The sequence below is a fragment of the Felis catus genome, chromosome B3 (genome assembly GCF_018350175.1).
Source record: "Felis catus isolate Fca126 chromosome B3, F.catus_Fca126_mat1.0, whole genome shotgun sequence".
Classification (NCBI taxonomy): Eukaryota; Metazoa; Chordata; class Mammalia; order Carnivora; family Felidae; genus Felis; species Felis catus.
The window spans coordinates 22,033,849-22,051,589 of record NC_058373.1 but is presented as its reverse complement, the minus strand read 5'-3'; the positions used below and the strand labels follow the sequence as shown (position 1 = coordinate 22,051,589).

The 17,741-nt window shown below is 43.6% G+C and overlaps 1 protein-coding gene across 1 annotated transcript in view; it reads left to right on the top strand.

Annotated features, from left to right (window-relative positions):
* The window catches only part of OTUD7A (OTU deubiquitinase 7A), a 371,485-nt gene that overhangs the window by 176,101 nt on the left and 177,643 nt on the right, over positions 1–17,741 (top strand). The window contains exon 2 of the mRNA XM_023255010.2: positions 11,617–11,744. The gene's annotated coding sequence lies outside the window, so the exon portion shown is untranslated. The remainder of the gene's footprint in view (positions 1–11,616; positions 11,745–17,741) is intronic.

The window sequence follows — 17,741 nt, the reverse complement described above, 5'->3', positions numbered from 1 at the left end:
TAAACGGGTCTTTTTTTACCCATTTTGATACCCTATGTCTTTTGATTGAAGCATTTAGTCCATTTACATTCAGTGTTATTATTGAAAGATATGGGTTTAGAGTCATTGTGTTATCTGTAGGTTTCATGCTTATAGTGATGTCTCCGGTCGTTTGTGGTCTTTGCAACATTCCACTCACAGAATCCCCCTTAGGATCTCTTGTAGGGCTGGTTTAGTGGTAATGAACTCCTTCAGTTTTTGTTTGGGAAAACCTTTATCTCACCTTCTATTCTGAATGACAGCCTTCCTGGATAAAGGATTCTTGACTGCATATTTTTCCTATTCAGCACATTGAATATTTCCTGCTACTCCTTTCTGGCCTGCCAAGTTTTGGTATATAAGTCTTCTTCTACTCTTGTAGGTTAAGGCCCATTTGTCCCTAGCTCTTTCAGAATTCTCTCTTTATCTTTGTATTTTGCCAGTTTCACTATGCTATGTCATGCAGAAGATTGATTCAAGTTATATCTGAAGGGAGTTCTCTGTGCCTCCTGGGTTTCAGTGTCTGTTTCCTTCCCCAGATTGGGGAAGTTCTCAGCTATGATTTGTTCAAGTACACCTTCCACCCCTTTCTATCTCTTATTCTTCTTCTGGAACTCCTATGATACAGATATTATTATGTTTCATTGAATCACTTACTTCTCTAAATCTCCCCTCATGGTCCAGAATTTTTTTTCTCCCTCTCTTTCTCAACTTCATCTTTTTCCATAATTTTATCTTCTATTTCACTTATTCTCCCCTCTGCCTCTTCAGTTCTCACTATCACCTCATCTAGTTTATTTTGCACCTCATTTACAACATTTTTTAATTCACCATGATTATTTTTAGTTCCTAGATCTCTGCAGCAATAAATTCTCTGTTGTCTTCTATGCTTTTTTCAAGCCCAGCGATTAATCTTTTGACTATTATTCTACATTCTTTTTCAGTTATATTGTTTATATCTGTTTTGATCAATTCTTTAGCTGTCATTTCTTCCTGGAATTTCTTTTGAGGAGAATTGTTCCATTTCTTCATTTTGGCTAGTTTTCTATCCCTTATGTGTTTTAAAAGCTTGCTATGTGTCCTGTACCTGTGAGCACTGCTATATTAAAGAGAAGTCATATACTGTCCAGGACCTGGCCCTTCAGGAGATGTTTCTTGGAGTGTGTTACTTGCTCTCTGTTGTTGTGACTCTGGTTGCTTTATGTCCCTACTCATAGTGGTGTTTTGGACCCTCCACCAGGTGTGCTTTGATTTGTTCATTGAGGTAGCCCTAGAAAAGAAAACAAACAAACAAAAAAACAAACAAAAACAGGAAAAAAAAACAAAAATACCAGCTACAGCAAAACAACAGGGTGGGGCATTGTTGATGGAAGAGGCCTTATCCCATACAAAGAGAGAAATGACAGAGGCAGAGAAAAAGAAAAGAAAAGAAAATTGACCAGGCAGAGAAACTATATGGCTTAGTCCAGAAAAAGAGAGAGGGAAATAAAGAAGGAGTTATAGAACAGGTATAAAGAGAATAGATTAAATATGTCTGCTTAAATAAGCCAACAACCAGAATAACCAGACTAGAGGAGGAAAGAAATAAGGATAAAGGGAAGAAATATATATATATATATATATATGTATATATATATATATATATACATACATACATATATGGTCCATATATACATATGTATATACACACACACACATATATGGTCCATATATGTATATATATACATATGGTCCATATATGTATATATATATACACGTATACACACACACACACACACACACACACACACACACACACACACATATATACGTATATATAAATATATAATAAGAATTGTCAAAAAATTAAATCAGGGAATGGAAAACCACTGGGTGCCTTGGAACTGGTGGCCATGCTGGTCTGGAGGACGTGCTGTCTGGTTCAGTGTCAGTCCCACTCCAGTAGATATGCAGTTACCAGGCACGGAAGGGCATGGTTTAGTATAGGCAGGTCTTGCCTCCCCTGTGGGACCACTGTCCATTCCCTGAAGCCCCACCTTGTTGGTGATAAGGAGAAAAATGGCGACACCCCAGTCTCTCCTCCACGGACCACGTGTCCCAAACCACTCTGTTCAAGCCATCCTCGCAATGCCATTGGTGCAAATGAGTTCCACTCCACTGACTTGCATGCCTCCCTGTGCTCGGCTGGGACTTAAACCCCAATGTCTTAAAGGGTCCCTCTCCATGTGCCCCAGTTCCGGGGAAGTGCCGCTCTGCACCGCAGATATATGACTTCTGGCTGGCAGGTGCAGGCAGCCTTTGTCCTTTGAACCTTCTTCCCATTGCATTCCAGGGAGGGGATTGCTTTCTCCCACTGCAGACTGTGCCTCTGAACGAGTTATTGAGCCCAGGGCTGGCTCCCCTCCTCCCTAGGTGCGCAAACAGGGCAGCTGCCCCCAGTCTGGAGAAAGGCCCGCAGTTAGAGATTGGATCTTGGTCCGTCCTGGTCCATGGTTTTTCTCTTGTCCAGATACAGTCCTATGCTTTCCAAGCCTCTCTTTCTCTTCCCTTTGTCTCTCCGCAGAAGTGCATCCCTCCCATCCATGCCTATGTGGCCCATTTTTATCTCTCCCAGTTCACAGTCATGCACCTATGGCCCTACAGGTTGTCCTTGTGGGCCCTGGAGACATATTTGTCACCCTGCGGCCCAGGCTCTTGGAATTCAAAGTCCTTTGGCCTCAGTACTGCTGTGTTTGAGGGATGAGGGAACTTTGGGTCCTCCTACTTCTCTGCCATGTTCTAATTTACCTTTAAACCCGTAGGTGGAGAATACTATTATAGTCAGAGCCCAGCCTGTCTAGGAAGGTTGTGACATGTTATGAACATTGTTTGCATTTTCCCAAATGCACTCAGTGCTGACCCCACAGTCTAGCGCAGGATGTATGAGATATCATTAGGCACAGTGCCCTCTCTGTAGAGGAGGGGAGATAATGTTGAATTCCCTGAAGAGAAGTGCTTGCAGGCTGAGAATCTCCTACAACCAGTAGTCCCAGCTTTAATTTGCATAGGACTTAATTAGTGCATTGCTCATTCACCCTCTACCCAGAGAGGAGGAGGGGGAGAAGGAGATGGGAAGGCTGGCCCAAACATCCAGTCCTGCTCCCAGACCCAGGCAGAGGGGAGGTAAGTAGGGGCTGGGGGGCTCAGGACAATGGGGGCTGCTGGAGATGAGCTGTCAGGAAGTGATCTGGGCATTACAGAGGAGGCAGGAGACACGCAAAGGCCAGGTGCCCATGTCCCATGTAGCTAAGAGGGGAACTGTGCATGAAAACAAAGCTGTGTAGAGCATTCAGTTTTAAGCCGTTTCATACTCAGAGCCTCCCTGTGAGGTAGGTCCTATTATTACTGAATATCAAGTGATGCACAGAGAAGTCAAGAAACTCTCTTGAGGTCACAGAACTAATGAGCAGCCATGTGGGGATTGAACTGATTGTGTCTGGCTCAGCACCCACCCCAGGCTCTCCCACATCCCACCTTAGGAGCTGCACCATGTGTTCCCTGTTCAGGCATCCCTCTGGCCTTCCTCTCCCCTGTGGGAAGCCAGGGACCCTCCGCACCACCACCCCCATTCTGGGTTCCTGTTGAGCTCTCTGGAGACTATGGAACAAAAGGAATCTTATGTTAAAGTAGGAGGAAGGGGACATTCAGACATTTGTCCTTTGTAGTTCCTGTCCTCCTGGACCCAGGCAAAGGGAAGCAATTAGGGACTCAAGGACTCACTTCTAGGTGACAGCGAGCACCAGCTAGGACCCAGAGACTAGCACATGTGACATTGGCTACTGTACAGGAATTGGTCTCAGAGAGCCAGAGTGTCCAGTTTCCTGAGGTGGAGGAGCGCTGCATATTCTGTGACTCCACATCTGCCCGATTCCTAGCAGCTCTAGATGAGTATGAGGTTGACACTGCACAGCACAGATCACCGCTGTTGGATTTCAACCTGCTTGAGGCCCTGGGGTCTACTCTCATACTGTTTTAACCTGCCTTTCTTTAAAGGTCTAATGATGCCCTTGAGGGGAAAGGAGGATCCCTATCTTTCTCTGCTGCAAGCATGTTTGTTTCCTTTTGCTAATAAAATGTCTGTAGATTGCCACCTTCAAAAATTTAAAAATAAAAAATGCCCTGGGCATGGCAAACCTGGAAGGACAGGGACAGAGTGAGTGAATTCAGCAGGAGTCACAGCTAGACACTTTGCTGGGTTGTCCTGGGCGGACTGACTAACGTCTTTTGGGAATCGTAAGATGGGGTGTTGCAGTGAAAGGCAGTGCTAGGGAATGGCCAGCAAGTTTGATTTCCTAGCAGCAGTACCAGCATCACTTGCTTTGACAGCTAATTGGGTGGGAGAAGAGTGACTTAATCTGGAGTGAGACCCTTGTAAAAGATGCTAATGGATCTTGTTACAAGTTTGGGGATTCTCTCCATTACTGTGTACATCTTCTGTACATGGGAAGTTTTTGTATAAGAATAAAGCTCTGACACTGCTGGAGTTAGAAAGGCAAGACTTCTTTCTGCCTTTAACAAAAGTAGAGGCTGGGTGCCTGGGTGGCTCAGTTGGTTAAACATCCCACTCTTGGTCACTGCTCACATCATGATCTCAATGTTGGTGAGTTCGAGCCCCATGGTGGGCTCTAAACTGACAGCATGGAGCCTGCTAAGGATTCTCTCTCCCTCTCTCTCTCTGCCCTGCCCTGCTCATGCTCGCTCTCAAAATAAATAAATAAATAAACTTATTTTTTTTAAGTAGAGGCCATTTCAAGGTAATAAATAAAGAAATATGAATCCATCCAAATGCCTTGGAATGTTACGGGAAAGAAAAATTGTTGAGGGTAACTTGATCAGTGCTGACTTCATGAGCCTGGTGGGAGATGAACAGGGATAGCAGTGGTTTTAAAGAGGTGAGGGAATTTACTTCAGATTCTGTAGGAGAAGAATGCCTATGGGTTGTCATGAAATCCTCTGCCCTGACAGAGCCCCCTGGGAATGCAGTCAGGTGTCCTAGTAGAAGCTCTGGACAAGCCCCCATACATTGTCCCATAATTGTTGCCTCTGTGTGCCAGGCTTCAGGATGACCCTGGTCACAGCCTGCATGGACAGTCTAGTGATATTCTCTGAATCACATATGAGTAAACAGACAAACAGGGTAATTGCAGATTATGCACAGAAAATAAAGAGGATGAGTGATAGGATGAGGAATATTCTTTCAAAGAATTGTCAGAGACAAGAAGGAACTGCCATGGGAAGCAGGCAGGGCAAAGGGGAGGAGTCTATGAAGTCCTGGTGTCACCTTGACCCACCATTGGGCCTCAGGGTCCAGGTGAAGGTCAAATGTAGATTGTGCTTAGGCAATTCAAAGCAAGGAGAAGCTATAAGAAAAGGGATCAATCCATTTTAGACCTGAGGAGTGGGGACAGCTGTGGGGTCAGGAAGCATGGGAGGGCAGTGACACCCTCTTCCTCTTGGGAGACATAGACACAATCTTAGAAATGACAGTTCCCCAGAGAGGGTGTAAGTGGATGCCTGGCACCATAAGCCATGACAGACACCGTTTCACAGAATGACAAGACTTCCCATTCCTTCTTCCCTTTTCTTCTTCTCTCCTTGTTGTGGTTCCTCTTAAGACCTCAGCCACCTGGCCCCAGGCTCTCCAAGTTGACCCAGACACCAGTCACCCACCCCTTCCAGGAAACAGAGGCTACTGCCTCCTGGATCCCCCCATCACCACCTTGTGTACTGTGCTTTACCTGGGTGGCAGGGACTCCTTAGGCCAGCAGCTGTAGGGTCTGACTCACCCTTCTGAGCCACCCTGGCTAACTCTTCTTTGAACTTTCCCCTTGTGGAGCTGTCTAGTGGGCTCTCCTGGTAGGCACATAGCCCCCTGGGCCCCTGGATGGCACAACAGACATAGCATGTATGGGCAGGAAAAGGATGGATTGTGGGCCATGAGCGAACAGAGCTAAGCCATAGGGTGAGAGAGTGGCCCATGGAGGACCTCCTTGTGATGAGGTTTTGGATTGGTGAGAGTTTGGAGCTGATGGCCAATAAAGAATTCTTGACATCTTTGGTGCAAAAAGGTGATTTTATTAAACCATGGGAACAGAACCTGTGGGCAGAAATTACTTCACTGAGGGTGTGAAGAGTGACTGGGTATATACTTCGGGAGTTGGGGAGCTAAAGGCAAAGGGGTGGCCTCCAGGAGGACTTTGATATGCTAAAGAGGACTCATAAAATGCCAGGGGCCTTGCTATTCTCAAGCTAAGGTTATTTTCCTTCTAGTAAGGCATCAACATTAGACACTAGGGGGTTCCTAGAGAAATGTTGCATTCTGTATTTGCCCCAAGTATTTGTCAGTTGGCTGCAGGTTATAAGGAAATTTAGTTTTACCTACCATCCCCTTCTTGCCTGTTCCCCACATCACTATGGAGGGGAGGGTGATGTTGGGGCTCCAGGAAACTGAGTCTGTAGGTTTCTGGAGATTAGGCTGTTGATAAGATTGCCTTTTTCTTGTAATTTACTAAGATACTTGTTAACTGATGGGAGAGTCATGTCCTGTATGACTGTGATCTCTATCAGTTAACCCTTTGTTTTCTTTCCTTTCCTTTTTTCTTGGGCAGCCAGAAATGCCTGAGGAATATCACACATATCCCACCTGGGGAGCGGGAATGTTGTGCTAGCTTGTGCCTTGCACTTAGCTTTCCTTACGGTCCCTTGTTACTTGGGACAGTGGAAGGACAGGTCTGTGTGTCCCTCGGAGCCCCTTTCCTCAGCTATATTTGTGAGAGGACCTGAGAGGACTTCTAATCACTTCATCCAGAGCATGTCACTCAACCAACACCAGTTCCCTCCCCCACTTCTCTTGGGAATTCTGTAGGGTTTAAGCTCCAGGCCAAGTGTCTCTCTCTCTGAAAACTCCCCTGGCCCCTGAGGCAGATGGCACAAAGCACCACAACTTCCCCTAGACTCAGGGTCACTGATCAGAGAGCATGCTGTGCTGCAGGTATTGGTTTTCCTACCTGTCTCCTGTTTCAGGCCATGGGGAACATGAGGGCAAAAACCAGTCGACTTTATTTCTGCCCCTCTGCCTGCAACTCATTAAAATAGGTAAAATAGGTGCTTATTAAAAGTTTTATGGTTCAGTGATCAGCAAAGATTTCTTGAGGGAAGTGGGGCTTGAAGGGACCCTGGCTTGCAAAGGGTTAGGAGTGTTAGGATAGGTTGGGGAACCAGATGAAAAATTACAGCAAAAGCTGGGTGGGAGTTGGAGGCAAGAGAGGGAGCAGGAAGCCCAGAGTCTGGGTAGTCTGAGGGAAAATGCCAGAGAGAGCATTCACACACCTCCCTGGGTGTGCCCTGGAGTTCCACGGACAGTCGCTGGGCAGCTGCCAACCTTGGCTACCCTGCTGGACAGTGGCAACCCATTTTGTACTTGCTGTTTCTTAGCAGCCAAACCTGGAGCATGTCTGAATTTCTTTCATCTTTAGCCCCTGTGTGCCTGCATTTTACCTTAGAATAACATCCCTTTACAGTTGTAAGCCCCTTCGGGTCCCAAGAGCATTTTCAGAGGCTGTCCCTGTCAGTCTTCACCAGGAGCCTTGAAACAGTCCAAGCCCCAAGGTAATGGATGAAGCAGGGGTGAAATGGCTTCCCAGGACTGCACACTGGCAGGGGACTCTGCCGGTACCAATCCCAGGTCATCCCAGATGCCTTTCCAGTTGACTCTGCAAAAGAGTAGAGGTGGGGTGAGGGGAAGAGAATCCAGCAGGAACAGCCTCTCTCTACCTTAATGTGGGAGTTATGGATCTAGGTTCTCACCCAGAAGCTTCCATACATGCACTGTATCCATGGTTTCCAAGCACACTCCTAGGCCCTTTGTCCACATTCATGGGTGTCATGAAAGGCACCACAAGACTTAATGTGATGATGTCTGCAACCTAGCCACATTCCACCTTTTGGAACTAAGACAGATACAGGTCTAAAATGGCTATTTTATTTTAGAAACTATTGTTCTCCTAGGATGATAGTTCCCACAAAGCATTGGTCTTTCCCTTTGTTTTGGCTGATAGCCTTTCCCCTCTCCTCATTGTGTTCCTAATCTTTATTGCTTTTAAATCACTGGAAATTTTCTTGCATTTCCCTCTATAGGAACTTGCATTTTGAAAAGCATTTCAGCCTACCAGACCTTCACATAATTTTTTATGGACATATTTTGCACTTACAATATCAGGGTGTAAAAAGCACATCTCCCCTTTATTTACAGGAAGTTGTCACAGACTTTTCCTGAATTTAAATTTGCTTAGAATTTAGCCAGGACATGCTGCAAGTTTTGATTCCATTAGAGAACCGTTTTGATTCCATTAGAGAACCGAAAACAAAACTGCATACTAGTTGGCCTGAGACCTCAATGCTTTTTTTGTGCCTTCCTGAGTGACAGACTAATTGACGGTCAATATGTGAATTAAAACTCACTTCCAAGAAAAAAAAAATTTTTCTTAAAGCTCTCAGGGAGACCAAAAAATAAAGCCACCCCTTCTGTGCCTGTCCCAGCACACTTGGCTATTATGAATAATTCTGCTTGTGAACATGGGCTTACAAGCCCCTGCTTTCACTTCTTGTGGACATATACCCAGAAGTGGCATTGTTGGATCATGTGGTAATTCTATGTTTAATTTTTTTGAAGAACCCCTATATTGTTTTCCTTAGAGGCCATTTTACATTCCTGCCAGCAATGCACAGGGTTCCAATTTTTGTACATGCTCACCAACACTTGTGATTTTTTTTTTAATTTTTTATAATAACCATTCTAATGTGTATGAAAGTGTATCTCATTGTGGTTTGGGTTTGCATTTCTCTGATGATGAGTGATGTTGAGCATATTTTCATGTGCTTATTGGCCATTTTTATATCTTCTTTGGAGAAATGGCTACTCAGGTCCTTTGCTTATTTTTGAATGGGGCTGTTTGGGTTTTAGGTTGAGCTGTAGGAGTTCTTTATGTATTCTGGATATTAATCCCTTATCACATATATGATTTGCAAATATTTCCTCTCATTCTATGGGTTGCCTTTTTTTCACTCTGTTGATGGTGTCTTTGGATGCACAGAACTTTTTAATTTGGTTAAGTCCATTTTTTTTAATTTTATTGCTTATGCTTTGGTGTCATCCCCAAGAAATCTTTGCCAAATCCAACATCATGAAGCTTTTCTCCTAATTTTCTTCTAAGAGTTTTATAGATTTAGCTCTTACATATAGGTCTTTGGTTCATTTTGAGTTAATTTTTATATATGGTATCAGGTGAAGACCCAACTTCATTCTTCATGTGGATATCCAGTTTTCCTAATACCATTTGTTGAAGAAATTGTCCTTTCCCCATTGAATAGTCTTGGTACTCTTATTGAAAAATCATTTGGCCATAGATGGTGAGAGCTTGTTTCTGGACTCTCCATTCTATCCCATCATTCTGTATGTCTGTCTTTACATGCATATAACACTGTTTTGATTCCTATAGCTTTGTAGTAAGTTTTGAAATCAGGAACTATTATATCTCCAACTTTGCTCTCTTTATCAAAATTGTTCTGACAATATTGATTCTTATTCTTTTATATTAGTGTCTTCCCATTTCTATTTAAGAATTCAGAAAATGTATTATCCATGAAACCATTTTGAAAGAGCTACTCAGAGACTCCCTATAGTAAAATAAAAAAATTAATTCAATAGAGTAGAAACAAAAGATACATAAATTATACATGATTAATTAACAAACAGGAAAATGCAGTCACATGTTGTAATTTAACAATATAGCCATGAAGCTTAATGCAACTGTTAAGAAATTATTCTTCAGAAACTACAAGCATGAAAATTAAAAGCAATTCAGAGTATTTTAAATAATTTAAACAAAATATAACAGATAGCAAGGGAAGGGAATTACATTGAAATAATTGTCTTATTCTGTTTGGAAATTAGAGGCTAATATCTGTTCATCAATTCTCAAGGTAAAAAAAAATTAATATACCTATATGTGTAACAAACTTAAGATAAATGCTAGAAGTAAAAATAAGATATATAACTTCTAAAAAAATTACAAGAAAAATAAGACCAATCAAGTCAGCTGAAGACAGTAAAGAAATTAACACCATAAAATTTGAGGAGTGGAAAACACTAAAACAGATGATGAAGAATGAGCCAAATACACCAGTCATCTACCTACCCTACTCTTAATGCTACTCAAAAAATAAAAATGAACAGATTAAATTCCCCAACTAAAGTACAGCTACTCTGAAATTGAATAAAGGATTAAATTTTATCTATAATGTTTTAGATAAGACACAGCTGAAAAAAAAGATGGCCTAAAGAGGTAAAACTATAAAGGAATAAGCAAAACTATCACAAGCAACATTACAAAAAGAACAAGGAGCAGTAAGACAAGCAGTAGAGTATAATTCAAGGTGGGAATATATACACAAGACCAAAATATTTTATATTAGTAATAGAAACCACCAAAAAGAGAGAAATCATGTTAGCTTCGAAATGTTGAAAGTAAAGCACCTATGCGTATGAAGATTTGTGATTTCTCCATCTGGGTGGGAGATGTGAAAGGGGAAGCCAGCTAGGAGTCTGGAACCTCAGGGTACTTGGGAACTGTGGGGACAAGACACATCATTCCAGGCCTCAGGGCACACCACTGGACAGGGGCATTCCATAGACACAGGCAGGATCCTTGGACTTCACCCAGAGTCTAAGTGTTATCATGTAGGAAAGCGGGGTTCCTGTACCACATGTGGGTCTATGTAGGGTGCCCAAATGTGACCTAGTACCCTCCCTGTGCCTGTGAAGTCACAGTCCTCCTAGCTTAAGAGTGTCCTAGGGTTATGATGCTTGCAAGAAAACTCTACATTGCATATAAGTGAGTGGATCTCAGGAGTCAAGATGCTGTGGCACAAGGTGTGCCCACTTGGAACAAGGTGTAGTCCACAGGGACCCTCTCTACTCACAATGCTGTTCATGACACTCTGCCCTCCACGTGGAGCACTGTGCATCCTGTCAGGACCAAGGTGTGGTCATCACCATGACTGCTTAGATACCCCATGGTCCAGGTAGGGATTATGAATAGCTTCCTAACTTTGAGACTCCTCATAGACCACACCACCCAAGGTTCTCATGGAATGTCAGAAGTCAGGCTTTGGTCTAGGAGTCCCTCTGGGAAGGACTGTGTACATCTTCTGGAACATCACAGTGCATGAACTTCTTCTGTGTTCTAACCCACAGCCACTTCTCACACTTCCCCACTGAGCAGACTTGTCCCATGCGTGTATCCTGACCTGCCTCTAGATGCCTGCATTTATTTAAAATTTAAAGGGTGGGGTGGTGTGTTAAGAAGGGAGATTCAGAGATATGGGGTTCACTATCAAGACCATTTCAAGTTCACATTGAATATTTAAAATCACTTTTAACTTTGAAATATTCACATTTTAGTTTTAAAATGTATTAAAATTATTCATAACACTGAAGTTTTAGATTGTCATTTTTAATGAAATGTGAACATTCTGCTTTATCCTTGTTGTCTTTTCCAGAGCCCTCAGGGGTTGTGGTCCCACACCATCTACTGGGGCAACAATGGGCCATTTCCAGCAGGGACGGTGCAGCATTGCCCTGGCTGCCTGATTGCCACACACCCCCAGAGAATCACACTGTCTGAAAAGTAAGTCCCGTGTTCATGGGTTCCTAGTGACTGTGCCAGAGGGACAAAGGCAGTCAACACCTCTAGCGACAGCACTTATAGTGGTCCTTGGAGAAAATTGTCTGGGAATCAGATCTAAAGCCAGGGATAGTGTTATTTGTTCACTAAAGTTCATTCAGAAAATTATTAAATGAGTTTGGTATTGCATTAGAATAATAAACATTATTCTCAAAAAAAGAAAAACATGATTGTAGTAAATGACCAATAAGTGATTTGATTTATACCTAGTACAAAATTTACCAACTAAGTCTGTTGCCATCTGTTGCTACCATGATTGATTTTTAAACTACTGTAAGAGTAATATAAACAAAAGTAGTCTTATCACCTTCACATATTATTTTCTTTTTTAATGTTTCCTCTTAGTTCTTATCCCAAAATGTAATTTTCATCTAGTTGATTAAAAGCATAGCATTGCTTTTGCCTTATGACTCCTTGAATGAACATTTTATTTTTTGTCTGCCTTTTATTTTGATAAATTTCAAATCTATTAAAAAAATGGAAACTGAGCACCCATATAGCCTTCACTCAGATTTGCCAGTTTTTTACCCACATAGACACACACACATACACACATGGAATATATATTTAGGTGTGTACGTATATGTGTGTTTAGTGTTTTCCTCTGAATCATTTGAAAGTAGGTTGCAGACATCATGACATACTTTGGCAAATATCTCCTAAGTCTATTGGCTTTTTACTTCAAAACTGTAGTACCATTATCACTGGGGAGTTTAGCATTGATAAAGTAATCTTATCCAACATATAGTATTCAAATACCTCTGGTTGTTCCCAAAATATTCTTTGTAGCTGTTTTCCCCTATGTTGCATTCAGTTAAATATCATGCCCTGAATTTGGTTAGGTGTCTTTAAATCTAAATCAAAATGCTACTTTTGCTTTTATCTTTTTTGATTTTTGACGTTGTTGAAGAACCTAATAAGCCATTTATTTTGAGCAGAGTCTCACAGTCTGGATTTTCCTGGCTGTTCCTTCCTCCCTAGGTGCAGACACACTTTTTGTGTGTTTACACTGCAGCAGTGTGTTCACCATATCATTGTAACCAGGCATGGTGATGACAAGTTTGTTCACCTGGTTAAGAAGGTCTCTGCCAGAATTCTCCCTTATAAAGTCCTGGTTTTTATCCCTTGTAATTAATAAGTAATCAGGGGGGCGAACTTTGAGATCATGTGAATATTCTCCTGCCTAGCCCATTTTTCACCCACATTAGCATTTATTGACAGTTGTGTGATGATTTTTAACTAATCAGTTAATCAGCACCACATTTCTTCCCTGCAATAGGTTTCATTATTTTTTTCATTTTTCCGTGGTTGTGAGCTGCCACACAAGGGGATATATCAAAGCAGTCAAGAGAAGGACTCTGAAATTAGACCGTCTGGGTGTGCGTCTGATATGCATCCCATCTCTGGCACACACTAACTGGATGACCTTGAGCAAATACTTCATCTCATAAACCCTCAGTGTCCTTATCATGAAAATTAGGAGGCAAAGAGTAACCCTTGCACGGGGTGTCTGGCAGGGATGGAGCCCACAGTTGGCCTCACTTAGGATTAGCTTTTATTATCAGTGGCAGGGAGGACAGGCTGAGTGCCTCTGGATGCTGCTTCACTCCTGAGATTTTCTGTAATCCCTGAAAGCTGAATAAGACCCTAAGCGAAAATGCTGATAATGCTGAATGACAGGGCAGAGGTTCCCCAGGATGTGAGTGGTCATATTTTTAAGTCCCTGAAGTTAGAAGGTTGCATAGAGATGCAAAATCCCCAAGACAGGAAGCATTCATCAGTGAGAAGCATCCTAATGGTATCCACTCTGCCATTCTGGTTATTTCTAGCACTCTTCATTGCTTTGCTCCTTCCCCTCACTGGGCTTGGATCTGCCTAGTCTGCTGGCAGTTTTGCCTTTCAGTCACTAGCAAGCAATGGGACTTTTTGTTTGAAGATTATTAGATTTATTACTGTGTAGATGAGGTCCCCATGGGTTTATTTGAGCTCCATTGTCTTGGAATCTTCCTTGAGAATGTTTTGGAAATTATACCAAGAAAATACATGTTAGTTTAGGAGCTACACATGGACGTGGATTAGGCTGTCTTAAAAAAAAAACAAACAAAAAGACTGCCCTTGGAGAACATTTTTAGCTAGAGTATCTGAAAAGTGCTTCCTCTAAAAATTTTACTTGCCTGGATTCCTTCCCCATGACTTTTTGAAAGCACACGAGGGCTGGTTTCCATAAAGAAGGGCTATTGTAGGCATGCATGCTTCATCCTGCATGTTTCTTGGCTTGTGGCTTTCGAGGCTGAGCTTGAGGCCCCTCTGAGGTGTCACCCATTCTCTTACTTTCTGGGTGATGCCAGGCCAGCCGCCCTGAGGTTAGCCATGGCAGAGGATGGGCCCTGAAGACCCAGATGTAACATCTCTACATGGGCATAAACCCGAAGTCTCCCAGAAGGCTCACCACCGCCTCCTCCTCCTATCTTCCTCCTTTTTAGCTGTTAACATGTCAGGAACCCTCCACTTATCTCTGTGTGCCTTTGATGAGCTCCTTGGAGAAGGGACCATGATATAGGCACAACATAATAGTTTACGGGTTGAGTGAAACACAGTTAAAACCCAGATGTGCAGTTCTGCATAAACACAGAGGAAATCACTTGGGTTTCATTCGAATATGTGGGTGGAAATATCAGAGCTGCCTTTCTTCTCTTCTCAGTGCATCCTGTGGAACTCTGTCCACTTGGAAACCTGAGTTATCTGGTCTTAAGTGAGTAGCATGCTCCTAACCTGTGTTCTTGAAAATGACATAGAAACAGCCAAGGGAAAAAGACCCCTGTGGAGAAACCCTTCCCCAATGCTTGCAGGTCCCAGGCCTTGCTGGGGGGACCTCCTCAGTGGCCTGAGAAGGTCCATGAGTCTCTGTCTTCCTGCTCCCTTGACTTCCCTATTCCTGGGGACTCCCACAGCCACTGTCCTGAGGGCTGCACAGATCTCTGTCTGGGTCCCGGGACCCCATTTTTCTTTATGGCAAATGTGATCAGGGCACTATGTCTTTCCATGTCCCTCCCACACACAGTGAGCTATACCTCCCCAGGAAGGACAGAGTCTGGGCCCTGAAGCAGCCACGGGGCTGGGGTGGCACACCCAGGCTGGGAGAAGGACAGTAGAGCCCAGGGCTTGATGTCTGCCTGGGGAACCGGGCTCTGCTCATTGGTGCCAAATGTGGAGCAAAAGAGTGGAGGTGCTGGGTGAGACAGGTATGTCCTTCCATCTATGTGAAGTCCTAGCCCATGGTCTGTCTGGTTCTAGGATCTGGGATCAGGTGCTCACTCCCTGCTATCTGGCTGGGTTGCCATGGCTTCCCATCTGCCCAGTGGAGACAGTTGTCCCTGTTGGGTAGGCCTCCCAGAGTGGATTTGCGATGATGTGCCCCTCGATTCCAGGTGCTGAGTGTTGGAGGACAGGACAGAATGTTCACCTCCCTCTTCTACTGGTGCATCTAGCAGCACTCAGCACCAAGGATTCCATGTAGAAAACCCATTCCTGACCCTCAGGGTCCACACTCAACAGTTGCTGTTGGCAGAAAGGAGCTGCGTAGGGCAAACGCCAAAGCCCGTGAAGTCCTGTAGTCGGGCTGTCCCTCTGAATGTCCCAAACTGAGCAGAATGTCCCCTTGAGCAGAAGGAGCTGCAGATGGAGGAAGGTGAGCAGTGGTCTCAGCATGGCCCCACTGCAGGCACGTGTCTCCAGCTTCCTCTCCCAAGGATGGAATCAAGGTTCCCGTCCACTGGGGCTGCCAGGGATACACTGATGTGGTTTCCATCCATAGGCCTCAAGCCCAACTCTTGGTTACACCAAGGCCTGGCTGGGGGCCAGGTGTGAATCGGCTCTCTAGGCCTCAGTTTCCTTATCTCTGAAATGGGGATGGTGATGGTGATGCCCTCCACATGGGGCTCAGCTGAGGACAAAGTGAGTTATTTCACGAAAAGTTCCCAGAGCTGTGACACTTGGTAAGAATGCTAGAAATCATGTTGTAAGTATGCAGACCTAGGGGGATGCTTAGCTCATAGTGAGCAGTGACTTTCAGCTCCCTTCCCCTGTCCTCCCACCCACTTTGACTCAGTTTTTATCAACAATTGCGTTGTGAAACAGCACAGCGCTGCTCTTGAGGGCACTTTGTGGTCTGTGGGGTTGTGTCCCTTGGGTCAGGCCCGGAAATCTGTGATTCATTATTTTTGGTCTGTTTTTCACGGTTTTCTCGTGTGCCCAGAATTAAAGCTCATTGTGCCCACAAAAGGCACTTGATACTCACTGAGAAATGAGACCGGCCTTGGAGCCCATGGCCCTGTGCCACTGACTACATCTTACCTCCCAACTGGGTGACAAGACTGGTTAACACCAGTCCCACCTGAGCGTCCTCCTGTGCCATCCTTCCCTGGCCTTCAGACCCTCTCCTGGCCTTCCCATCAGACCAGAGGCTTTTCCCCTCCAGCCCAGGATTGCTCCAGAAGCTGTGGAATCCAGCTGCCTGTGCTCATAAGCCTTTTATCTGATACTAACAGATAGGTCTGCGTGTGACCCATGCACTCCCTCAGCTGGTCTTGAAATCCTGTGCTCGCAAGCACACATCCAAGTGCACATCTAACGTTTTACATCATAAATTTAAATAGGGACAAAGATGTAATTTCTTGCATATTGTAATAATGACATTTTATTTTTTTAAGTTTATTTATTTTGAGAGAGAGAGAGTGCTGAAGGGTCAGAGAGAAAGGGAGAGAGAGAATCACGAGCAGGCTCCACACAATCAGCACAGTGCCCAATGTGGGGCTCTAACTCACAAACCATGAGATCATGACCTGAGCCAAAGTTGAGAGTCAGACACTTAACCAACTGCACTACCCAGGTGCCCCAATAATGACATTTTAAAACAGCACAGATGTGTCACTTTTTTATTGAGGTATAGTTGACATATGTTAGTTTCAGGTATACAACATAGTGATTCAACAATTCTGTACATTACACAATGCTCCCCATGATAAGTGTAGTTACCATCTGTCACCATAAAACATTATTATGTTATATTTTAAATTTTATTTCTTATTTTTTTAAATTTAAATCCAAGTTAACATATAGTATAATAATGATTTCAGGAATAAAATTTAGTTATTAATCACTTACATATAACACCCAGTGCTCATCCCAACAAGTGCCCTCCTTAGTACCCCTCACCCCTTTAGCCCTTCCCCCTGACCCAACACCCTGCCAGCCACCCTCACTTTGTTCTCTGTATTTAAGAGCCATTTATGGTTTGTCTTCCTCTCTGTTTTTATCTTATTTTTGCCTCCCTTCACCTATGTTCATCTGTTTCGTTTCTTAAATTCCACGTATGCGTGAAATCATACAATATTTCTTTCTCTGACTGACTTATTTCACTTAGCATAATACATTCTAGTTCCACCCACGTTGTTGCAAATGGCAAGATTTCATTCTTTTTGATCACTGAGTAACAGTCCATTGTATACATATGTACCACATCTTCTTTATCCGTTCATCCGTTGATGGACATTTGGGCTCTTTCCATACTTTGGCTATTGTCAGTAACACTGCTATAAACATGGGAGTGCATGTACCCCTTTGGTTATTACAATATTATTGACTATATCCCCTTTGCTGTACTTTTCATTCAGATCTAGCACTTTTAAAAAATATACATTGTGGAGGCGCATCTGGGTGGCTCAGTTGGTTAAGTGTCTGACTCTTGATTTTGGTTCAGGTCATGATCTCACAGTCATGCTGAGCATGCAGCCTGCTTGGGATTCTCTCTGACCTTTCCTCTCTGCCATTCCCCTGCTCTCTCTCTCTCTCTCCCTCTCTCTCCCTCTCTCTCAAAATAAATAAATAAGCATTAAAAAATATATATGCAGGGGCGCCTGGGTGGCACAGTCGGTTAAGCGT